At 43.6% G+C, this 22,971-nt stretch overlaps 1 protein-coding gene across 5 annotated transcripts in view; it reads left to right on the top strand.

The window, feature by feature from the left end:
* Positions 1 to 22,971, top strand: part of LOC128880933 (stress-activated protein kinase JNK) — a 127,620-nt gene that overhangs the window by 81,537 nt on the left and 23,112 nt on the right. For all 5 annotated transcript variants that reach the window (XM_054131518.1, XM_054131517.1, XM_054131513.1 and 2 more), the window contains one exon: positions 1,596 to 1,630. The gene's annotated coding sequence lies outside the window, so the exon portion shown is untranslated. The remainder of the gene's footprint in view (positions 1 to 1,595; positions 1,631 to 22,971) is intronic.

Genomic DNA, 22,971 nt, shown 5'->3' with positions numbered 1-22,971 from the left:
GTTTCGGACAATTACCGTAAATCCGAGATTTGCAATTAAGCGAATCTCAGACACCACGGCCCTCGGAGGCAGCCGGGAAAGATGCCTGGGGACCACCGATTGAAACCAATGGCTCGACCAACTTCGATGGTTTCTCTAAACGGATTAAAAGCGTCGCGTGCGGAGGTTATACGGGGTAGTTCAACTTGCGCACCGTGATCAAATCATAAGCATCACGTTGATCACCAAGTCAGTCATGCGGTCTGTCCCATAAGTATTTGTACCCTCTATATCTATTGAAGAAATTTGTCTAATTTAAATGATAGGCTTCGTGTGCCCAAAATCAAATTTCCATTGTAAATATATACATGAGTAAACTTCACACTAATTTAAATGAAACAAATGCCTTCAATAAATATAGAGGGTTACGAATACTTACGGGATCGACTAACGAACAGGCTAACGAACGCCGGACTCGTAGGGTGGATGAGCGCGTAGGCGATTTTCGCGCGGTCGAGTTTCACCGCCGGATGTGGAAGCGCGACGACCGGGTTACCGTTTTCTCGTATCGCTATAAATAAGCAGGATCGATAGTCGCGGGAGAAGGACTCGACGGGCGCCGGGCACGGGTTGTCGGCAATAATTTTATGCAGACGGCGAAAGCGCCGATGCGAGGAGCCCACCCTTCTCGGGAGCAACCGATGTTCCTGTCAGTCGTTGCGGCTCCGTGCCGCGTTTCGTCGTCTGGAAAATTCGAATCCGTGTTCCAGCAAAGACGAGCGAGTCGATGGGAACGCGACTGCGGTTCCGCCGCGTGTTCCAATCTCCGTAAACAATGCCTGCGGTGGCTAGGTCCCTTTTTGTTCTCGTCGTTTCGTTCCACCCTCCGTTTACAGTCGGAGCTCTGCGACGGGGAGGGGTAGCCGAGCTTAATTTCACCTATCGACTCGCCGATACGGTTGACGAAAATGCCGAACAAAAAGGGATGGAAATTTTCCTTTTGATGTGGCTGACTCGACAGGCATCCCATTCATCGTGACGTTGTTTTTTATATATATATGTATCTATCGTTTATGGAGGCACCAGTTTATAGGACTATCTTGCAACTCAAAGGAAGATGCTTGATTATAAGTTGCAATTTATGGGAGAATTTATGTTGTTCCGAGAAATTTGGGTTGAGATACACGGGAGTGCTTCGAAGTATCTTTTATAATTCGTTGGTTCTTTAATGCAATAATATGGTAAAGCCAGAATATCAATTTTTATACTTAATAATTGCCAAGGATACTTGTTAGAAGTAACTTGTTAGAAGAGCAACAATAAGTAGAATTTGTTTTCTACTGAACTTCGTACGTGCACCTAGATTGTAACGGCCATCAGGTTGAGACTTAGGTTATCAACCTGAAATATCAAAGTAAATGACTTGCAAATAGTTTGCAGAAGACAAAAATTTGGTCCATAGAGGCTTAACATAACAAAATGACGACTAAATATTTTCGAATCGAACTACACGTACAAACGTTTGAACGTAAAGGCACCCGTGATAAATTCAAAAAACACCTATTAGCGTCGTTCCTGGGCAACTATATACTCAATCTGACGCTTTTCTGTTTCAGGTGTGGCCATCACGACAGGAGCACGGAGAATTCTGGTGAGTCTACGCAGATTTTACCTCCCCGTTTCCGTAACGCGTTCTTACAAAAGATCGATTAAGTGGCCCGATGAATGGTGGCCGCGAGCGTTTCCCGTACAGGGGGGTGACACGCGCATGCTGCACAAAGGAGAGCGTGTGTTTCGAAGCGCGGGATGCCGGTAAATCCGTCGCAGGGGTGGGATATAATGTACGAGTAGCTGCCGGCGCGATTGTACATAAGCTGCTTCGGCGACATTGATTTTTATGCCACGAAAGTCCTTATCGATACGGAACCCCCCGCACACAAAGCCGTCACGCGGAAAAAAGCGCTCGAGAAGACGGGAGCGCATTTTTCATCCCGCTAATGCGTTACTCGAGCCCTGTCGACGATGTCACAGGTTCTTTTTTTATTTAACAATCGTTTACATTTTGGACATCGAAAAGGAAGGATTATGCATTCTTTGTCTTCGTGTGGTACCTAATTATTGAAAAATAATTGTTTAATCGTCTCCTTTTAACACTTCCACAAACTATTCTTTTCACTGGTACAACCCTTTCTTAGACCGTTCAAGTGTATATGTACTTCTAACTAAAGAAACCTCACCTTTGTTTTTAACTTTGTGTTCCTACTTCTAAAAGACCTGCGCCATTTTACCGAACTTTTTTTGCTGAGAATATTAGGTCATCTCAAAAGTAATGTCGTCTCTTACGTTACTGTCAAAATACAGCCTCCTTTAGACCACACATAGCAAGAATAACAGTAAAGAAAAGTATGAATGGAATCTCTTATCACATATACCATATTCACCATACATATCTATCATAAAATCAGTTTTAAATGAGTGTTTTAAATCAAAACCTCTAACATTTTGCCAAGATGGAATTAAGACGATAACTAAAATGAATAAAGGTTATGGAAAAGGGATAGTTCATATTTTCACGCGTAAAGTAAACATAAGTTTGAATTTTTTTCACCGAAAATTAACATACGACATAATATAATCGGTCTCCCATCCCCGTCACGAATCTGAAAAACTCAGAAAAGCATATAAAATTCGAGTGACTCGTACCAATTGGCCAATCGAACACAAAACGGTAAGACTATCGAGATCCTAAAAATTCTTACCTACTCCAGCGCGCGTAGTCGACTCCTTCGGGGATCTTTTCCGCCTCGCGGAGCCATGCATCTGTTCCGGTTTGGATGTCTTCGAGTATCGCGACTATCCGCTGCAATCTCGAAGCGGTAAATTTATCGCGTCCGCGTCGCCGGAGATTGCGCGTACCGTTTTTCGACATCGACGCCCGCGCGTCGATTGCGAGCAAAGAGAGCGGAGGAACCGGCAAGGACAAAGAAGAAAAACGAGGAGGACGGCGAACAGGATACGTCATACATCACCCGGTAGATCGTTATTCGTCCCGTGCAACGTTAATACCCCGATAATTCATTCTAAATTCAGCAAATGAAGCGGCCGGACTTCTCGTCGGCGGTCCGTAAAGCATTCTGAGAAACGAGCCCCGGGGCTATGCTCGCTATTCGCTCTCGTCACTTTGAAGTGCCACCACCGCGAAATCATTGGCCAAAGAAGACACGGAACACGGTTGTGTTTCTCTTTCCATCGTCGTCTTCGCGTGCGACGCGCCGCGGAACGCGCGGCACGCGTCTTCGCTTCCTGGTTACGAACCTGGTTACGAGTGGGCATAGAAAAATTGTCTAATTTCTAATGTACGCCAAGTCTCGAAAGAAAACAATGAAAAGCTCGTCGTCGCAGAACCTTGAACAGTTTGAGTAAATTTCGCGGAGGGATGATGGCGCGCAGATTGTAAACCGCGACGCGACGTGGGCGCGAACGGTTAATGCCGGCGTATCGCGAGTAATTTGTTACCGGTCATGTTTTCGTAGATAACCCCCGCCGTCGACCGTTGGCGTCGGCCTCGGCGTCGTCGCGACGAACGATTTATGTAACGGATCTCCGTTGCCCCCATATCGCACCACCGACGCTTCCTGGCGGTGCCCGCGCCAGTTAGCGAAACCAGAATTAGCCTTCGACTTTTTTCGCTGGACTCCAGCCTCCTGACTCGGTTTCGCTCGCCTAAACGCGTTCATTCGAGGCTACCCTAGATCGGTGCTTCTTTGTGAAGGGATATCTTCTTTAGCACCCCTTGCAGTAGAATACAATTCTCATTTTTTAGATAGGTATAATATCGAGTTGTCCAGAAAGATCGTTGCAATTTTTAAGAAAAATTCAAAGGGACATTTGAATGTTAACATCGAATTACATAGGTACCATTTTGTTCCACAACCTCTCCATCTTTCAAGGGATGTGTAGATGTTATTTGTTTTCAACCATTCCGATGTATTCAGACTTGTACCACCTAACAACAATCGACGTGGACTTTCTAGGCAACCCAATGTTTAGTAGATATACGAGAGAACCTGGGAGGGTGTACCTCTCGAGATATGTTAACTAATCAATTTTATAGACCGAGTCTTTGTTTCTAAACCCATTAAAGCGCTACCTTAATATTTAAAATCTTTCCTACGAGTATAAACGAATCCTGTATTCTGTCTCAAGGTATTCTAGTGTAGAGGCCTTTGTATAGTTTCAACGAAAAACTCTGCGCAGGTTTATTTATTTACATTTTCAAAAGATTCGTGAATTTAAAACCCACGATGGTTTTTTCTCGATCCACGTCATTGATCTTAACTCAGAGCGTCGTGTTTCGATGGAGCCACGAAGAACCGGATGAAATCGCAATGCGACTGATTCGAGCACGCATCGTCGGGTTTATCGTCGTTCTCGAAACTCGATATTAAAGGAAAGTTCGTTGGGAGGGTCCACGAACGCGGCGGTTAATGAGCTCTAGTTAGTTCGACGGTGGTCTGATCGTAAAACTTCGGTGGTCTGCTATTCCAAAGAGACGAGTGCAGTTACATTGGGCTTGCAGATTCGTCGTGCGTAACGTCGGCCGCGATTTTCCTCGCCATTGGGCAAAACTTTATACGATATATAGAGAATCGAAGGAATAAGGGACAGAACAAACTCAAATTCTACGTAAACCAATGTAAACAACGTGCGGGAATGTAATTGGTAATAGTAGTGTTTCTTTTTTTACTCCGCGACATCCAATGGGGTAATTCGCAATGAAATTTGGTTACTTTTTTACCGAATACGTAAAGCATTTTCATTCGAATTCAGAGTTTATCCAAGGAACTCGTACAAGAGTTTCATAAATAATTTCTAATCTTCCGAAATATAATTTCATCTCCTGATTCAAATTCTACGTTCCATTCATAGGAAGTAAAAGTTCTTCTTCTGCTCGTTTCTCAAAATTCGTACGCAGACAAAAAATGTTCGGTTGCGACCCCAACAATTTTTCGAACACACTCGTCGCGACTCGTTAAAAGTTGAGGAGGTCTCTCGCGGGGGTGGCGGATTTTTCCGATGTTCGCGTCATATTTCGTTTCCTGGACACAGGCGGCACGGCCCCACCAGGGCTTGCCCGAGATGGCTGGCGAATAAGAGCCTCATCGTTTCGGAACGACTCCCAAGGCGACTGTAATCCGAATAGATACTGTCCTCTCTTTATCGTTCAACTACCACGGTCACTGATACGTCGAAACCAAGCGGCGTTCTCGCTTCGATCACGGCGATTAGGTTTGCGAGCTGCCGCTTCAGCCACGGTCATTCGTTGAATCGTAAAACCGAAAATATCAACCGCAAGCAGGAAGAAACAAGTGTTCCATTCCTAATCGTCTGCCGTTTCAGGACAAATGGATGTGTATTATATCAGTTCCATTTATAAAAATTGAATTTTATTGATTTCAACCTTTTCGAGACATAACAGTTTAATGCCAGAAAAAGATTCAACTGCAAGCTTCAGACTAACTTACGACAAAGTCGGAATAAACGTTATAGGCTCGCTATTTATAGAAACTCTGATCTTCTTAGCTTTAATTAAACTTTTAATTCAATTTAATTTGTCAACCTTTTTGGAACATGACAGTTTAATGCAGCAACAATAAAAGTTTAAGTCAACTTCACGAGGTTCTCGTCGTACATATTTCAATTTTTAAATGTCCAGATCTAGGCATCGATACTTTTCGTGTAATAGACTCGAAACTCGTCAATGTTCTCCGCTTCATTTTGCATCTTCCTTTTCAACTATTCCCTTAATATTGATCAGAATACATAAATAAAAGCGTCGACATTAAAAGTATTCACGCTTACACATTTCTTCAGAACAAATGGATTATTAACAGCGATTGGCCGTCGGGGACACGCAAATGTATCGGCGAACCTAGTTTCCAACGCGCACGCTCGTCGACCCGAGCCTCACGCGGGTCCCTGCATTTTCTTTGGCGTCGCCTTTCCGCTCCTCCGTAAAACGCGTTTACGTGCTCGGCGAGTAAGTCGCGAGGAGCGATCCAACTGCGGCGAAACGAGAGGCAACTCCGCGAGACACGAAATACCCGGGGATTTCAACGAGCGGGAACATCGTTAAAAGAGTCTCGAGTGCATCCCCTTTAATTTAAAATGCAAATTTCCACCGATGAAACGAAGGGAAACGGATAGAGAGCCGGGCTCGGCCTGTACGGGGCGACACGACCTCATCTGTTTTCCTCTCTTTTTCCTTTCGGTTTTTGGAGCGAGCTGCGACAACGCGTCGAAGTCGTGCTAACAATCTCCCCGTGCCCGACCAATCGCGAGCTCTCTATCTCGATCGACCGTAATCGAAACCCGATAGTCGGAGGGTCCTCCCGCGCGCTCGAGACTTCGAGAGCTCGTTTTCGAAGGTTACCCTGCTCCGAAACGAAATGGAAACCCACCTGGACGTCCGCGAAAAAGTTTTCAGCTTTACGCTCCGCGACTAGTTCAGTCGTCAAACGAGCCGAAAGTGGGATTAAAGAAGCGCTGAAGTATTTTCTGTCGGTGGAGGTAAAACGTTTCGTAAAATGAAGAGGCTCGGGCACCGATTCTCTTTTACTAGAGGAAAGAACGACGCTGCGTGCAGTTCTCGTACGAAAATAAAAAATAACGATTAAGGGAGAGGCTCGTAAAACTTATGACTATAGATGGGATCATGTGACATGTATGTACGTAATTATTTGCAAAAGTTGTTACGACACAAACTATAAACTCAATGTCTGAACGCTAAAAACACAAGCACGCGATAACGAAATTTGTTCACCTCGATCACAGAAAGCTTCTTTAGGAGCATGCACGGTATCGAACGTGTATAAAGATACTTTATTATAGGTTCAATTTTACGAACCTTGTTCGTTATCGATCCCCGTCGTGGGTACGAAAGGACGTAATATTCCGTCAGCGGCTGCCAATGTGCTAAAATGAAGCCTAAAGTTAATATACCGCAAGAAAGCGAAATAAAATAATAACGACGACATCGACGGACCGCCTGTACTTAATGTACCTGAAACACCGCCGCGTATAGTTCGAGTATCGAATTTCAATATTCTCCTCCACCTGGCCGCACCTTCGTTCCTCCTCGTCTTGAGGAAACCGGGCAGTCGAATAGCTTCGAAACAAACTCTTCTTTGAGAATTAATTCCGACTGGAAGTACCGACTTTTCCTTTTACGCGATGTTTACGTGTATCTCAACACCTTATCCATTGGAAGCCTATATAGGGTGGGCTGCACAGGCTATATAGTCTGTGGGAATATGTTAACTGCAAAGCTAAGTTTACATTCACCCTTGTTCATAAATATGTGGACACTTACTACCTTCAATGAAAAATCAATCCAGCAATACTTCATACATTACATGAAAGGGATTATCGTGTCCTATAATAATAATAATAATAATAATAAAAAAAAAAAAAAATAAAAAAAAAAAACCTTATCGATATCACTAATAGTTCGTGAGAAAATAGCTTGTAACACCTTAGGCTCACCCTGTATAAGTAAACTATATTGATTCACTCGTGCGTCGATTCTCGTTTGTTTATACGTACAGTTCAAGATGCCCCATGCTCCCACCTTCCCAACAATTCCAGTAACAAAAAAAAAATGTCGACATACCACATGAAACACATTGAAACTATTCAGTATAGCATGGATGGCGCGCGGTGAATGTTGTTCCGGACAACATTTGAGTTTAGTAAAGGTTATAAATAATCCGTGTATCATGTATAAGTCGGATGTATTATACGAAAGTGACGATGACGGTACAATATACGATTCCAGTGATGATAATGGGGTTGATACCGGTCATCAAAGTGTTCATACCGTTGATTACTAAAGTGATAGTTCAAGTTCGAGTGAAGAATATTCTTAGTGTACTCTTTCTCAGCTTCCACATCAGTTGAGCGAAATTAAATATTGGATCCATCGAGTTCCATTTTATTCGTACGTCGAGTAGTTAATATCGTTAATAATAATTATAATCTTGGAGAAACGAAAGGATGGCCGCGGATCTCGAGCGGATAAGCATTTGTTATCGTGGCACGCCACCCTTTGACGTTCCGACGTTGCCCGAGAGGCATGTTTGGAATATCGATAGGACACCCGTGACGATCGACCCACATTAACGAACCGTGCCTCGCAATATATCGTCCCCCGTGCCCCGTGCTGGGTTAATAGTGCTTAATAATATAGATCGCGCCCAAGAATCCCAAGTATTCATTGCCACGACCGCCCTTTGAGGAGAACCGCGCAGGCATGCGACGCAGCCACCCGTTTATGCAGAATGTGTTAAAATGGACGACCTATACTTTGGGTGTGTATATATTTTTCTTTTTCTTCTTTTTATTCAAGCTTTCAATCTCAAAAGAGAGATTTATTCACTTTACATGTTGACAATATATATATATGTGTAGAACTAGGATTCGTTAACATGTGTAAGATTTCTTAATAACGTGTGTGAGATTATACATTAATAGACTGCGGATCTTTCTGCAAAATAAAATCGTCCACAAAAATTGAATCTAAATAAGAATTTATTTTATTCTGCAAATATTATAACATGAGCTTTACTTTCAATCTTTTTTATATTCTTGCATATTGTTTGCATTTCGTAGTTTCTTGCGCATTCAAATTTCCTATAAATGCTTAAATATTCGTGACGCTTTGCTTTTCGAAGAGTGGCCACTGCCAAACAATATGATCAATGTTCCGGTGACTATAATCACACCAAAATTTAGAACTACTTACTAATCCCACGGATGTGTATATTACTCCTCGAAATGAGCACTGTAAATAAGTCTAGAACAAGATAGGTAATAGTTTTAAAGAAAAGTCGATGGAGTGTTTTTGGTTTATTTCATTTTTTACACAAAGCACATCGCAGGCTTGAGGGTGTAAACCTAGCTTCTCCGGGGGTTAAACGACACTTCGATCGTGTAGTTTGTGGTTAAGCATGGATACCTTAAAAAGGCTTGAAGTACGGTACTCACGCATCTAGGTTCATCAGGGTCAGTGTATCGTTTGCCCCTGATGAAGCTAGCTGCAACGCCGACTCTCTCCTCTTTCATTATGAACAGAATTTCGTAATACAGTATTCATATAGAATTCCTTAAATAAGTTGAACCTCCTGACCAGTCTCAAGCAACATTTTCTTCCTCATCACGTTCCTCTATACCTTTACCAAACGATAAACGTATGTCTTTTACTAAACCTGCATGCAACGATACTCTTTCAAATACTCTGTCATTCAATTTTTTAAACCTTCCCTTTCCTTTTGAGCACGTTGCCTAGGGCATCGCGTTACCCATAGCTCTCAGAGTCTGAAAGCGTCTCTGATCTTATCTACCTCCATCGCGCGCATTGTCTGCCCTTTCTAGTACCAGCATGGCTAATTTACCTTTTTACCCCGTATCCTTCGTCGTTCTCCGCTTTCTTACTTCCGTTGGCCGATATCTACATGCCGAGAGGGAGGTCCACGCCCCCGAGCTTCGGAAAAAGCTGTCTCACTCTCGAAGGGAAACGCACGCGATAGGGCTGTGATGGAAATGGCAGGTCAGGAAGTCAGCTGAGCAGAAATCGATGCCCCACGCGGCTCCTGTTGAAAAGTATCGCGTGCCGGTCGACTGTTTAACGCGCCGTTGACTATCCTCGGATCTTGCACAGGTGTTCCTTTCATAGCGCTGAACTGATTTCTTCGCGCGACGCGTACCTCCGTAATTGCTGGAGGAAATTCGAAAAAATAAAAGATATTCAAGTGACAGCTGGGTGATACCTTTTTGATAGATGTTAGGAGGTGGTTGGTCTCGCAGAAAACAGGTGTTATCGAAAGACTGTGTTATACATAGTCTTCTGTGCGAACATAACATAATCGACAGATCAGCTATAATTGGAGAAGACCAGCTACAAAGTGAACAGGTGTAAGGCTGGAGGGTTTTTAAATAAAAGAAAACTGCGTGCCACCTCGACCATAGTTCGATCTCGACTAACCGATCGATGAAGATCGTCCTTTCTTTTTTCTCTTTGCTGCCACCGCGTGGCAACGCGGATCGTTAATCGTACATTGTATATATTTCTGTAGTACGTCTCATTTCGTATCGATTCCCTGCACAGGAAAATAGTTGTGCAACCTAGTCACCTCGATAGTCGCAAGTTTACCTTCATGTTCCTTCGACTATCGAGGTTCTACTATATTTGTGACTCGTCTATTGCTCGAGGTCGACAATTTTTCGCGGATATTGCTATAGTCGCGAAGCTGACCGAGTTCTGGAAGAGTTCCCCGCGAATTCGTGCCCGACGACAACGCCTTATTTGAAAAGCCGACTGCGTTCTGTTCGTGCGCTTTCACGCGAGAACTAAGGACGCGCGCGGAGCAAAAGGAGTATGCATTCATCTTGAAGCGCGACCCTTCTGGATATGTACTCGTTTCGTCGGTGTGTATTCCTAGACAAAGCCCCAACAGAAGTCTCTTAAAGCCAGCGTTTTTCGTGCCGTCTAGCGCGGGCGATGGCGAATCAAGAATTTTTCGCGTGATAAAATTGTTGCCCGAGGAAACTCGGGAAACAATGCGCGGCGTTGTGCCGATATGTGCATCGAAACAATCAAATCACCTATGCATATATTGATCACGAATACCAAGATTGTACGCGTTCTTTTTATGATACGCGTCGGAGAATTTATTTTAGAACATTATCTTTTTCTTGTAATCTTCCTTATAGTGATATAATGTAATAAAAGTAATCAAAATGTCTTCAAAAAGTTTTTCAGTGAAAAATCGAAGAACTTTTTTAAAAAGGGAATCGAACGATTGGTAAATGTTGATTTATTTTTAAATTTTGATGACTTTTCGGTCCCTCTAATATATCGGAGCTGATTAGCTCGCTACTATTTTTACGAAGAAAACATATTTTTTCTACGTTTTTTAAACAATATTTTTATCTGTTCCCCATTATCAAAGAAGAATACAAAACAAGTACTTATTGTAATACAATGCAGCGTAATTACTCTGTCACAGTCTGCGATTCGCAGAGCCTCTTACAAAGTTATTAACCGAGCACGTAGAAGAAATATGTTTTCGTTATAAAAACATGAAAATAAAACAGAAACATTAAATCAGCGTCGCAGTATGAAGCGAATGCTAAGTATTACTATACAGGGTGAGGCAGCAAAACCGTTACAGAGCGATAGTAGTTTAGGCATTAAATATTCGCATTAAGCACTCGCCTAAATATTAATAACAATCACGGTTCAGAATAAGTATTCCCTGAAGACATTAATCGTGAGAAATGTTTCTATATTTTTATATCTATCGATTTGAATAACTAAAAATTAAATTTCTGCCAACAGTTAAATCAATTATTAACGATACTTGTTATTCAAACAATGACGGAAATGTGATTTTGCTGCGATATTAATGTTTCGCAAATTCTTCGAAATTGCTGAAAGAATCGAAGCACTACTCGTTAAAGAAACATCGCGCACTCGTCACCCAACAGGTATCAAAAACTTCGCGTTGAAAATTGTCAGCACCAGGAAACGAGATTTCGAACCGAAGTTTCGACGGTGATGTAATTGACGTAAAAAAAGCGGAAGCTCCGTGCCGACTATCGGCCACACCACGACTCGACTCGACTCTGGCTAATTAAGTAAAAGCATCCCGCTGTCTATGAACTCTCCTCGACGCTCCGCGTCGGCTGGTCCGTGTGTGCGCTTCACTCCAACCGCGTTCCCGATTAAAATCCTCGAGCTCTCGTACAGTTTACCCGCGAGCACGGCCGGCCGCATCTTCAACGAGGAAATTCCACGTTTTTCCTCTGTTTAACCGTCGGATCCTCGGGATTCGAATGTTCATGTAAATAAGGTAAATGATTTACGATTGGCCCTTTTAATCTTGGAACAACGCAACTGTTGTGTTTGGTCAAATTTTGAACTACGAGGGAGAAAATAGATAAATGTAATATTATATTTAAATGCTATATATTAGAGACGTGGCATTACCAGCGAAAAGACGAAGGAAAAAACACTTAGGTTCTTCAAGCTCTCGGTTGTACCTTATTAGCTCAAGCTTGGAGAGCGATTAGACAAAGGTTCGTCTGGATTGAACAGCCATAGCGGGAGTAGTAAAGAAATCACAAACATACCAACATGAATTTGATATTATCAATACCATTTGATCACCTAGCTCCAACTAGAATAGCTTCCATAATTTTCTTAATTCAAACCGCTATACGACCATACCTTTTTCAGTCGTTCATTTACTAACACTAGGTTGAACGATTCCAGTTGCACGCCGTTAAACCGAAAGTCGTATGGTACCGACCCCTTTACGATTCCTCCAAAGAAAAAAAAAGAAAAATAATTTAGGGTACATCATTTTCCCTGCAGAAGTGCACTCGGGCTCAGGACTAGAGGCTCGAGTCGCTGCCTCGAGTAATTTTCAGCGCACACGCGAGTGTCTGCACGAAAGAGAGAAAAGGGAACGGTTTGTTCACCTGAAAAGACCGGGCGGGAGGATCCATCCTAGATACCGACGGAGAGAAAGAGACGAACAGGTAGGAGAAACGAGGGCTTTGATGCAAATAACCGAGAGCTCGGCGGTGGCAGCTGCGCGCGCGTTCGAGTAATCGTGAATTCTTCTTTTTTTTCCCCACCTTATTTTTTCTTCTCTTTTTTTTGCGTCCCAACCCTTGGTCCAAGTCCGTCCCTATTACTCCGTCGTGTTCGTTTCTCGGCGGGGATCGAAACTTGACACAGAATCGCCGCGATGAATTAATCGAGGATCTCATTGAAATCTTCGCTCGAAGTGCACTTCTTCGCGAATCCATCTCCAAAGTCGATTTCTCCGACACCGAGGCGAGGAAACTGATTCCAACTTCTTTGTGCGGCGGTACGACTCGCGAAATGAAGCTGAAATCGTGCGATTGTTGAAAAGACGGGAAATATAGTTATTTGTAAAGGTCACGGTTGACGTTGAATGTTATCGGTTGCAAAGTGTTCGTTTATACCATTTGTAAAGCGTTCGAATATCATCATTGATCCTTTAAGGTCTGATGCCCGTTTAGAGGGAGAAGCATTGTAAGTCTGGCAAACTGTATAGTTAATCACTAGAATCCGTTGTAACGATACGCGTAGTGTGTCTGACCATTATCTCATTCTAGTTCAACACATTGCACGGAGCGTAACGCATGGGATTTCTGTTTCTTTTTAATTATTTAACCATTTTCCAAGACTGACTGTTCTGAAACTGTTATACGTGTCAGCTAAATAATCGATTGTCATTCTTGATTTTTTTGGTAGGTCTCCCTCACAGAGTTGTTTATAAATTACCACCCCCAGAAGATAAATTATTTATTTTCTACTCTTATACGCTGAAAAAAATATATGAGATGCAGTTTATAAGTACGAATATTTTCGTTTTTACAGAATTGAAATATCTGAAATAGTAACCGAGAAAAAAAGTAATAAAGTTAAGGGTGTTTACCCTCGTGTTACTCTTAAACGGAGGGGTAGCAGTCTGAGACTTTGTGGGATGATGTTTAGGTCAAAAGTATTGCACAACACATAATAACAATGAAAATTGGGGTGGGCCCGATTGCCTATCCTTATCCTGCTAGAACCTTTTCAAGAATATTTGTCCGACAGTCAACGCGTTAAAGTAACGACGGTAGAAAGGACATTGATCTCTTCGCGAGAAGCGCGATCGCGCAAAGGGGATGTTTGTTCGCGGGGTAATGTGGGAGAACAGTTTTTGCGCTCCGTACGCCTGGCTGTTTATCGTTTGTATCGAGCTGGCACGAAGATCTTGCGAAGCGGCGCAATAAAATAAGAACGAAACGGCGCGCGAGCGTCATGCTTGATAATCGGAGGAACGATGCAGGCGCTTTGCGGAAGGAGCTGTTGCGAGAAAATCCGAGAATAAATCAAGCCGCGGGGGTGCAGTCTGTGCGCTGCAGCTACAGCGTCGGCGTTAAATTTTCCGGGAACTGCGGTCGTTTGACTTCAACGAAATTATAACCGTATGAAATTCAATGTTTCAGCGAACTTTTGCTCAAGCGGAGATAACCTCCAGAGCTCGAGTAACCGTCCCTGGTAATCGTTGGTTCGAAAAACGTTTCGATAGACCTAAGTAAGTTCACAGACGATTAAGTAACTGTAATTTGTCGTACGATAAATCGTTACGTCAGTGGCTCCGATAAGAGGGGATGCAACTATGACGGTTACGTCACTCGCAGTTACGCGGCCAAAATATTTGGCCCCGACCTCGTATTCGCTGCGGCAGTGATTCCCAAATCGAAGTACGAGCATCCTCAAAGGTACACCTTGGGACACGCGAAAAATTAAATAACGACGTAAAAAGATACATACAGTCAGTCCCATACATATTCGTACTCTCTACGTCTATCGAAGAAGTTTGACTAAATTAAATAATAGTTTTGATATTACCAAATGAATTTTCCATGAATGAGCTTATACATGTGCATATTTATATATACATATATATTTAGACAAACGTACATTTGAAAACATCAAACCTACCATTTAATTTAAACAAGTTTCTTAAATAGACATAGACTGTATGTCAAAGGTATGTGACAAGATAAAAGTCAAAAGTGGTAAAATAAATTGAAGGCTGTTCGATGTAATAGGCTTGTAAATAAGGGATGAAATATTGAGAACCACTGCACTAGAGGATTTTAATCGAGCATTCCGACGACTTTGATCTCCGACCACGAAGTCGAAGGAGCCACCGCGTATCGAATTACAGCAGAAGCGTTTCCTCGCCTAAAATCGATTGTCTGGAAGCTTTGCATACTCGCGACTATGCACCTCGGTCGGCACGTCTCCTGACGGTATCGTTAATGGCAACATAATCGTACATTATCCCTAAAGCCGGTACAGGCGTCGCGACGCGTTGATCCATGGCGCCATTAATCCTCTCGCTGTTGATCAAAAACATATTTCACTTCCCTGTTGATTGCTTTTAGTCGCATTTTATATTACAAAAAAGAAAAGGCGTATTCTACGTATATTCCAAATTTAAGCAAGTCCATATTTTGTCTAATTAGTTTATATGCTGTATGTTTTAACCCTTTGCACTCGAATGTCCCCTATACTTTTGTTAGTGACACCACTGCAAACATAAATTCTTTATGTCAACGCTTCATAAAAATTATAAGAATGAGATTCCTGTTCGCATATTTTGCAACGAGATGGCGCAGAGTGCAAAGGGTTAAATGAAAGGCGCTACGGAGTGTGTTCTATTCAAGGAAAAGTACATCCTGAGGTCCTAGGGTCACTTCGGAACATGATCTACCTACTACCAACGTTATGATACACCCGATGTTGAGAGAATCTAACTGGAAGTCCCATTCGACTCAATTCTCGTACGTGTACTCTCGCTGCAATCGTTAGGACGTTTATTCTTGCGTTTCTTATACTGCTAATGTTTATAACGAGCCAGACTACCAACCATTTTAATACGTTCTCGTAAAAACATTCTTACCTCACGCGACGCCAAGCGTCGTTGGGGGGTCCATCGTTCCCCAAGGTGTAATTGCCGGTAATTAGGGCGTTACGGTTAATGTACGACTCCGACGGCTCGGTAACGCGGCAATAAAATCCGTGCCAGTGACGTCGTCCAGAAAGTTTATCACGCGATTAAGTTCGGCTTCCGCGAAGCGATCGCGTTTTATCGAATCAGCGTTTATCTTTACGACATCCGAGGATTTCGTCGGATCCTCCAGTCGGCCGTGGATTTTTCCTCTTCTCCTCGACACTGGTGTTTCCGCGAGTCGGGTTTTGCAGAAATCAAGCTTATCGGTTTAGATTTGTCGACGGACCCGCGTCGATAACGGATCGTCGCGCGTCGTTTCGACGACAAATATTTGTCACTAGATTTAAAAAAGTAAATATGGAGTATTTTCGCGAGGAGCCCTCAGGGGCTGTGGCTACGTTTACAGTACGGGTTTAGCAACCCCGAGGTACCCGAGCTATAGGAGGGTCAGTGGGCCCCAACAGGTTGTTAGACTAGGACTAATGAGAGAATTATGAAGAGAGGTACATACAGTCAACTCCATAAATATTCGTACCCTTTATGTCTATTGAAGAAGTCTGGCTAAATTAAATAATAGTTTTGATATTACTAAATGAACTGTTTTTTTATAAATATGTATATGAATAAGCTTATACAATATGTATATTAATATATACTTCAACATAACTTGGAAACATTAAACCTACTATTTAATTTAAACAAATTTCTTCGACAGAAATAGACGGTAGGAATATTTATGAGACTGACTGTAAGCAAATGCAAATGCAAGAATTAAATGAACGCAAAGTTACTCGACTTCGCATCCTGATAAATAAAACTCACTCACTCGCTATTAAAAAAAAAAAAAATGATCTTTCAAGAGATATTCTTTCGTGATAGTACTTTTTGACGCCAGACTAGAATTCTAAATCTTCCCAAAACTGTTTGAGATCGTATATATATATATGAAGCGTGATCACTGTTGGATCTCCCTGTATACACTTTTTTCGGAGAGTCAGGTTGATGTATCGTCGAGGAGAGCGTTCAACCGAAAAATTTAGGTCTCGCTGTTGCGAGGGCGAGAGAGCGAGCCGGGCGGGGATGGAGAAAAACGAGGCAGCTCTTTGTCGTCGGGTTGACGAGCAATTGGCAGGAAGAGGAACGTGACGGGTGCCAAATCGACGGGTTGTCTGATTCGCGAAATCCTCTGGAGGACCGTTCGACGTGGGCTACGTGATGCTCGTCTACGTGCATCCGTTCGATCGGATTCGAACGGAGCCGAGCGAGGGTCGCGATGGAGGAAACGTAGGGAAGAAGTAATGGCCTCCGCGTGGCTCTCCGCTGTTTCTCTTCTTCGCGGCGACGAGTGCTCCGAAACAGGAGTCGCACGGTTAAAAGGCCTGCCTCGTTTGTCTCTTTCACGCTGTTCCACGAACCCTTGCTTGCTTGCTCCCGTCGTCTTTGTAAGCGCTCCCGTCCCGTCCCGTCTGGAGTCGGTGCGACGACCCTCGTCGCGGCGTCTGCGGCTCGATGGATCGCCCTTCCTTGCTTTTTCACCGAGAAAATCGTCTCCTCTTCTCGATAACGATCCCGAACGCTCGTAAAACTCAGTCCGATTGAAACTTCCCTGTAACTCCTACTACCGTTGCTCGATCCAGGTGAGAATTTGTTTTGGAGTGTTCATAACCTAGTTAAGGGTTGACAAGTAAGAAAGGCACCTTCACGAATTATTCTCTATACTCTGTTTATATATTTCTCTATCAGTGTTTCTTTATTCGAAAGATACATGGCTGAAGGGTAAACACAAAAATTTTCATCCAAAAATATTAAACATTTTCCGAGATACGAACAAGCTAGGGTCGCTGTATCTCGAGAGAAACAGTGACACTGATGTCATTTATAAAAGTAATTAGAGCTTATGTTTCCTCGAAACGAAGTAGCTTATAGCTTCCCTTGGATCGTAAGGAACCCCTAAGTAAAATTTTATCAAGTTCATACAAAAATGGTTGGAGTTACACAAAATTCGCGAACATCGCAATCGCTGTTCGAACGGGCCGAAAATGGCGCGGGATCGCCGTCCTTGGCGTAGACGGAACTCGAAACCCGATCTAAATCGAGTGCGACGCAACGAATCTCGGGTTCCTCTCGGTTTTGAAAATCGTCATGACCGGCGAAGCGGCGACGATCGCGAGAGAAACGAAGAGAAACGCGCGGAAACGGAGAGTAACGAGCGGTTCGAGCGACGAGGTGGCTCGCCGCGGAATGGCAAGCGCGAAGACGAGACAAAGTAACGGCCGCAGGGCGGCTGGGGGTAGAGAGGGTTGGGAGAGAATAGGAGAGAGAGCCGTTCGACGCGAGGCATTTATTTTCGGCCAATTAGCGGCATTCCACGACGGACGAAGCATCCTCTTCGCGACTCGGCCGCGGGTTGCATAACTCGTCGGGGAATGAGGCGAGCAGAGCGAAAGAAAAAGATACACGGCAAAGTAGCAGACGAGAGCGAGGAAAAGGGGCGTGGGGGCGCATGTAGAGGAGGCGAAGACGCGTCGGCACGCGACAGACACCCCCCGTGCCCTGCTTCGCTCGCCTTCAGCGCCGCGACGCGATTCCCGCGCGAGAACGTTCGCCACTCGGCGCCGTTCCTTTTATCCGGGATGGAGACGTCGCTCGATGAAACGCACGACCCGTTCTAGGGTAGATACTACTCGATATTATCGTGCGATAATAAGTATAGTCGCGACTAAACAAAAATCTCGTTTGGACAAAAATGGTAGGAGTTTTAAGACAATCAGATTCGATCAAAGATATTTAGCCTTTGGGTGCTATGAAACTGATCGAGTGCAAAGTGTTTTCTATATTTTTCTGTTACGATTGATTGACACATTAACTGCCACACTGATTCGCATGGAAATGTCTACAGGAGTAAAATTTCGTCTCGAGACAATTAGAAACTATAGAATCTAACATTCGTCGTATTATTTATTTCTGAATTCTAACCAAAATTTATGAATTCTATCCAGATTTGTTTTCATCAATACTTAGTCCTTCAAATTATTTGTTGAAGTTCTTTAGTGAAAAGCTCCGTCACCCGTATGTGGGTGACAGGACTCTTCACTAAGGAATTAAATAAATTAATCCTGAAGATGAGATGTTGAAGAAAATAAATCTGCATAGGAGTCACATTTGACGAAATTGCAAAAATAAGTTACAGATGTATAGAAACAAAGTGCTAAGGTTGATATAAATTTTCACGAGTAGTTTGGTAGTCAACGTGCTTAATTCAAATATCTAGATTCAGTCGCTAAAACTATCGAGATCAACGCATACCTGTTATACATACAATTGCAACTCTTAACTGTTTGAAGTTAGGTCGGTTAAAAACTATCCCACCTTTTACTTAGTGTTACTATTTTATTTTAAGTTTCTTATCTCATTTCTGTGCAACCTGAATTTTATTTGTCACTTATAATTGCGAGCCTGAAAGAGTTAATCGAAGGTAGGGGAGTTTGATTGTCGATCGAATTAACTCTCTATCGCAATATTCTCCTCGAAAATTGCAGTAAAAAGCATCGTTAACTTTCAAGTTGACGCGAATGGCTTTGGTCGAGAGTGTCCGTCGGGTTAACGATGATTCCGCGGAGATGGTGTACGACCCGTGTCACCGTGTCAACGTCGAGTTAATCCCGTTTCTTCAGCCGTAAGGGTGACATTCCGGGTCATCCTTCTTGCCGAGACTCAAGGAAATCCACCAAATCGAGGTCGAGTTCCCCGGATTGGGAAAAAGTTTGGCAAATCGCTGATCGCGTCCCGGGCAAGTCCTCGCCCCGCCAAGGGAAAAACTCGAATCGATCCCTCGAGCCGCCAATTCGCGGAGACGACAGGTGTCTCTGGTCTGTCGCGGACGCGGCAAGATGGGATTCGAGGAGGCGGGCTCGAGCTAGAAAACATCTGGCGCTCGAGCGTAGCGTAAAAAGGAACCGCGGGGAGAAACGGTGACCGGCAGACGGCCAGGCGTTTCGTGAATTTCAAAAATCCCACCAATGTCACTGCCAAACGATCCGCATGACTATTTATACGGTTCTGCGGGCACCAGGCCGAATCGAAGCGGTCCAGACGAGAAGTCTGCTCTGACAGAGAAACGACCATGTCGATGCTCTCGTTTCAATTCGCGATTTTCTGTTTTCGCCCGCGACTGATGAGTATCTTCCCGTATCTAGTCATTTCGTCTGTCCGCAAGGATTAATTTCAATTATTAGGTGCGTTGTGTGGGAACAGTCTATTTTGAGCTGGGCGCCGGAGTTGGTACGTTGGGAGAGTCTCGCGCGATCGTCAGATTGTTTTCGACTAGGTCGACAGATCGTGTTGAGTAAAGAAACGTGTATAATTTTTACGAAGGATATCTTGATTTATCTTCCCTGCTCCGAGAGATCCGTTCGCCCCATAAGTATACATAACAAGGTAGTCAACTTAATTCCTGACCCTCTGTACTAGACAGTGCTAAAAAATTAGCGAATTCTCAAGTAGGAAACTCCTATCTTCTGTCGGTTAGACATCGTTGAAGAAAGCGAAGGACACCTTCGAAATAAGCGAATTTTAGTGACAGAAAAATAACAAGAATTAACAAGGAACATAAGTCAATTGTTACAAGCAGATTTTGATGAAACTTGATAAACAAAGCATTGGTATTCATGTTCAAGGGGTAAAAACTATCCTGGAACTGGTGAATAAAATATCTATTTCATTAAATTTCTAAAAAAAACTAACGGAGATAGAAAAAAAATGTTAAATACAAAAATGGTTTAACTTTTAACGATTAACAACATGCAAGTTCACCACCTAATAATTCAGCAGTGGTAAAGTGTACGAAATCGCGTGTATGCAATCAACCGTATTTTCACGAGTGAAATCTTTATTTTGAAAATATTCCAACGTCCAGTTTAAAATGATTTCTTGCAGTGAACTCGCTAGAATTACAACATGGGAATGGCACGATAACCAGAAGGCAAACCACGAAGTTAATGAAGGCTTCTTTTTGGCCACGATCTCGTGGCATAATTTCGTTTTCCGTGAGGGCTAATCGATTTCGCGGCGGGCTAGGTCTGGCGCAAATTATCGCGAACGAACGGAACGACGATGCTGAAATATGGAACGTACATTAGGTTGGACGAGGCACCGGGACGCCCGTCACCGTTCGGAGACGCGAACGGTCGATTCGACGTCGGCGACGCCTCATCTCGAAATATTCGCGAGAGGTGACGAGCTGGGTGGTCGACCGAAATTTCTGTCGCGCTAACACCACCGGCCAATTTGCACTTCGCCACCCTGTCGCGACCAGCGGGTCCACAATTATTTTTACCACGGTGAAAAATATTTTAAAATCCATTTTTCAGCGATTGCGTCAGAGCAAATATGCGTGATGTTCAAAGATAACGATTCCCATGGACGTATGCATATAGAATAAACCACTGATTGAATTATTTACTTCAGGAATTATTTACTATTTGAACGGTACAAATCAAGTCAACCAGCGTTAATCAAATATAATCTTGAAGTTATTTCGTGACTCTGATTAGAGGGTCTCTGTACTCTATGAATTCCGAAACATTCGGTCGTTTATAGCATATGCATTACATCACGGATTACGCGTACACACTTTGCGAATGGTTCAGCGTTCAGGCCTCGTCTTGGCAAAATTTCGGTCATCGAACCTTGCGAATTCCGTCGCGTACTCCTTCCCGCCCTCCCTCGTTGATGCTAATTACCGTCATCCGTGGAGGTGAGACGTTCCGCGACCGACTCGGAATACCGATTCGAAGTAATTACCGTGACGAGGTCTGCGACCAATTTAACGTTCGATAACGAACCGTCGCGGGTCTTTGCCCGATCGAAACCCAACCCAGCGCCGTTCGCCTCGTTAGTCCGAGTCTTCGCTATTCGAGCCCAGTCCGGTGTTGGATTCCGCAAATAGAAATTGATCGAGTCGGGCCTTTGCGATGGCCGATCCACCTTTTATTTCAAAGGAACGCAACAACGGAGACAGCTCTCGCGAACTCTGGGATCGTTTGTTTCTTGTAAACGATCTGCGTCGATACTCTGTTTAACTCAATGAGATTTGTTGCTCGGATTCGCGATCAGCAACCATCCACCGCCACTGTTCGCGTCTCTTCGATTCGAGCGTCTGTCGACTGTTCACTGGGATCGATGCGAGAGCGCAAATTAGATGTTGACTTTTTTGTAGCAACTTTAATACATAATTTTTCCCGCGAAAACAATGAAAGATATTCCTCGTAGAAGGTGTCAAGATTCTTAAATGCATCCTTTTGAAACCGAGTATTTGTTGGAAACAAGCCGAGAGCTACAAGTCGTGACTATCTCAAGCATTATCCACTCTTGACTTCCTCGAAGAAAGATAATTTAATCCCATTCTGGGACCTGTAGAGTTTGAGAAACACTGTCGTAGAACACAAGTTGCCGTGTTTTCGCGAGGCTGTGTTCGAATTGGATTTCTCGAGCATCGAATCAGCTAGCGCTATACAAAAGTAGGAAATAAGTCACTGTCCTCCTATTCACGGCTGGTTCGTAATTAACGCGGAAATCGATACTGCGCCGCTTCGGCGAAGAAGACGCGACTGCGTGAATGCGAAAGTTTTTGAAAAGCGTCGCGCTGCATAGGCGGATGACAAAGAGAAACGCCCCGCGGAACCGGCGCTGTTTGTCTCACGCGGTTTTACGACGCGTTGCTAGGATCGAGTTGCGTTTCATTTGTATTCCTCGGGGCGAGGAGATGATATCGATAATCGTCGGAGTTATCGAGGGTGCTCGCCCGTGACTCGAGACATCGCTGTGAGTCCCTCGCGGTATTCGCCAACATTTCGTATCGTATCTCTTCGACCGTACATCACTCCTGACAAGTGGAATCGGTATTTATGCTCGCGTCCTTGGAACACCCCTCCGCTTATCCCTGCCCCGATTCGTTTCGCAGGAAAAACCTCCTGGAGGTAGGGGGTTGTCGTCTGGTCTTAAGGGTGCATGCAGGAAGATACGGTAGAATCGATTTTCTCCCTTTTGATTCTAAAGGTTGACCTTTTGTCAACGCTGTGGACAAATTGGAAGTCGACAGGCGTCCTGTTGGCCCGAGGAAGTTCTATTAGATTTTCGTGACAGAAAAGTTTACTCAGCCTGTTTCTTCATATTTTTTCCTTATACTAGGAGTATTTGCCTACAATCTCCCGCAGGAATTTTTCGATTACCTCGCTTCGATCGATAGTTGCACCATTTTTAGTTATAAATTGACTCCCTTTTCCCGATTCCTACGAAAATTCACAACTTCTCACCGACTTTCATGACAGAAAAGTTTGCTCGGCCTGTTTCTTCACATTTTCCCCTTATACTAGGAGTATTTGCCTAC

The sequence above is a fragment of the Hylaeus volcanicus genome, chromosome 8 (assembly GCF_026283585.1).
Source record: "Hylaeus volcanicus isolate JK05 chromosome 8, UHH_iyHylVolc1.0_haploid, whole genome shotgun sequence".
NCBI classification, from domain to species: domain Eukaryota; kingdom Metazoa; phylum Arthropoda; class Insecta; order Hymenoptera; family Colletidae; genus Hylaeus; species Hylaeus volcanicus.
Note: the sequence above shows the minus strand (reverse complement) of the source record. Positions and strands in the feature narration are given on the sequence as shown.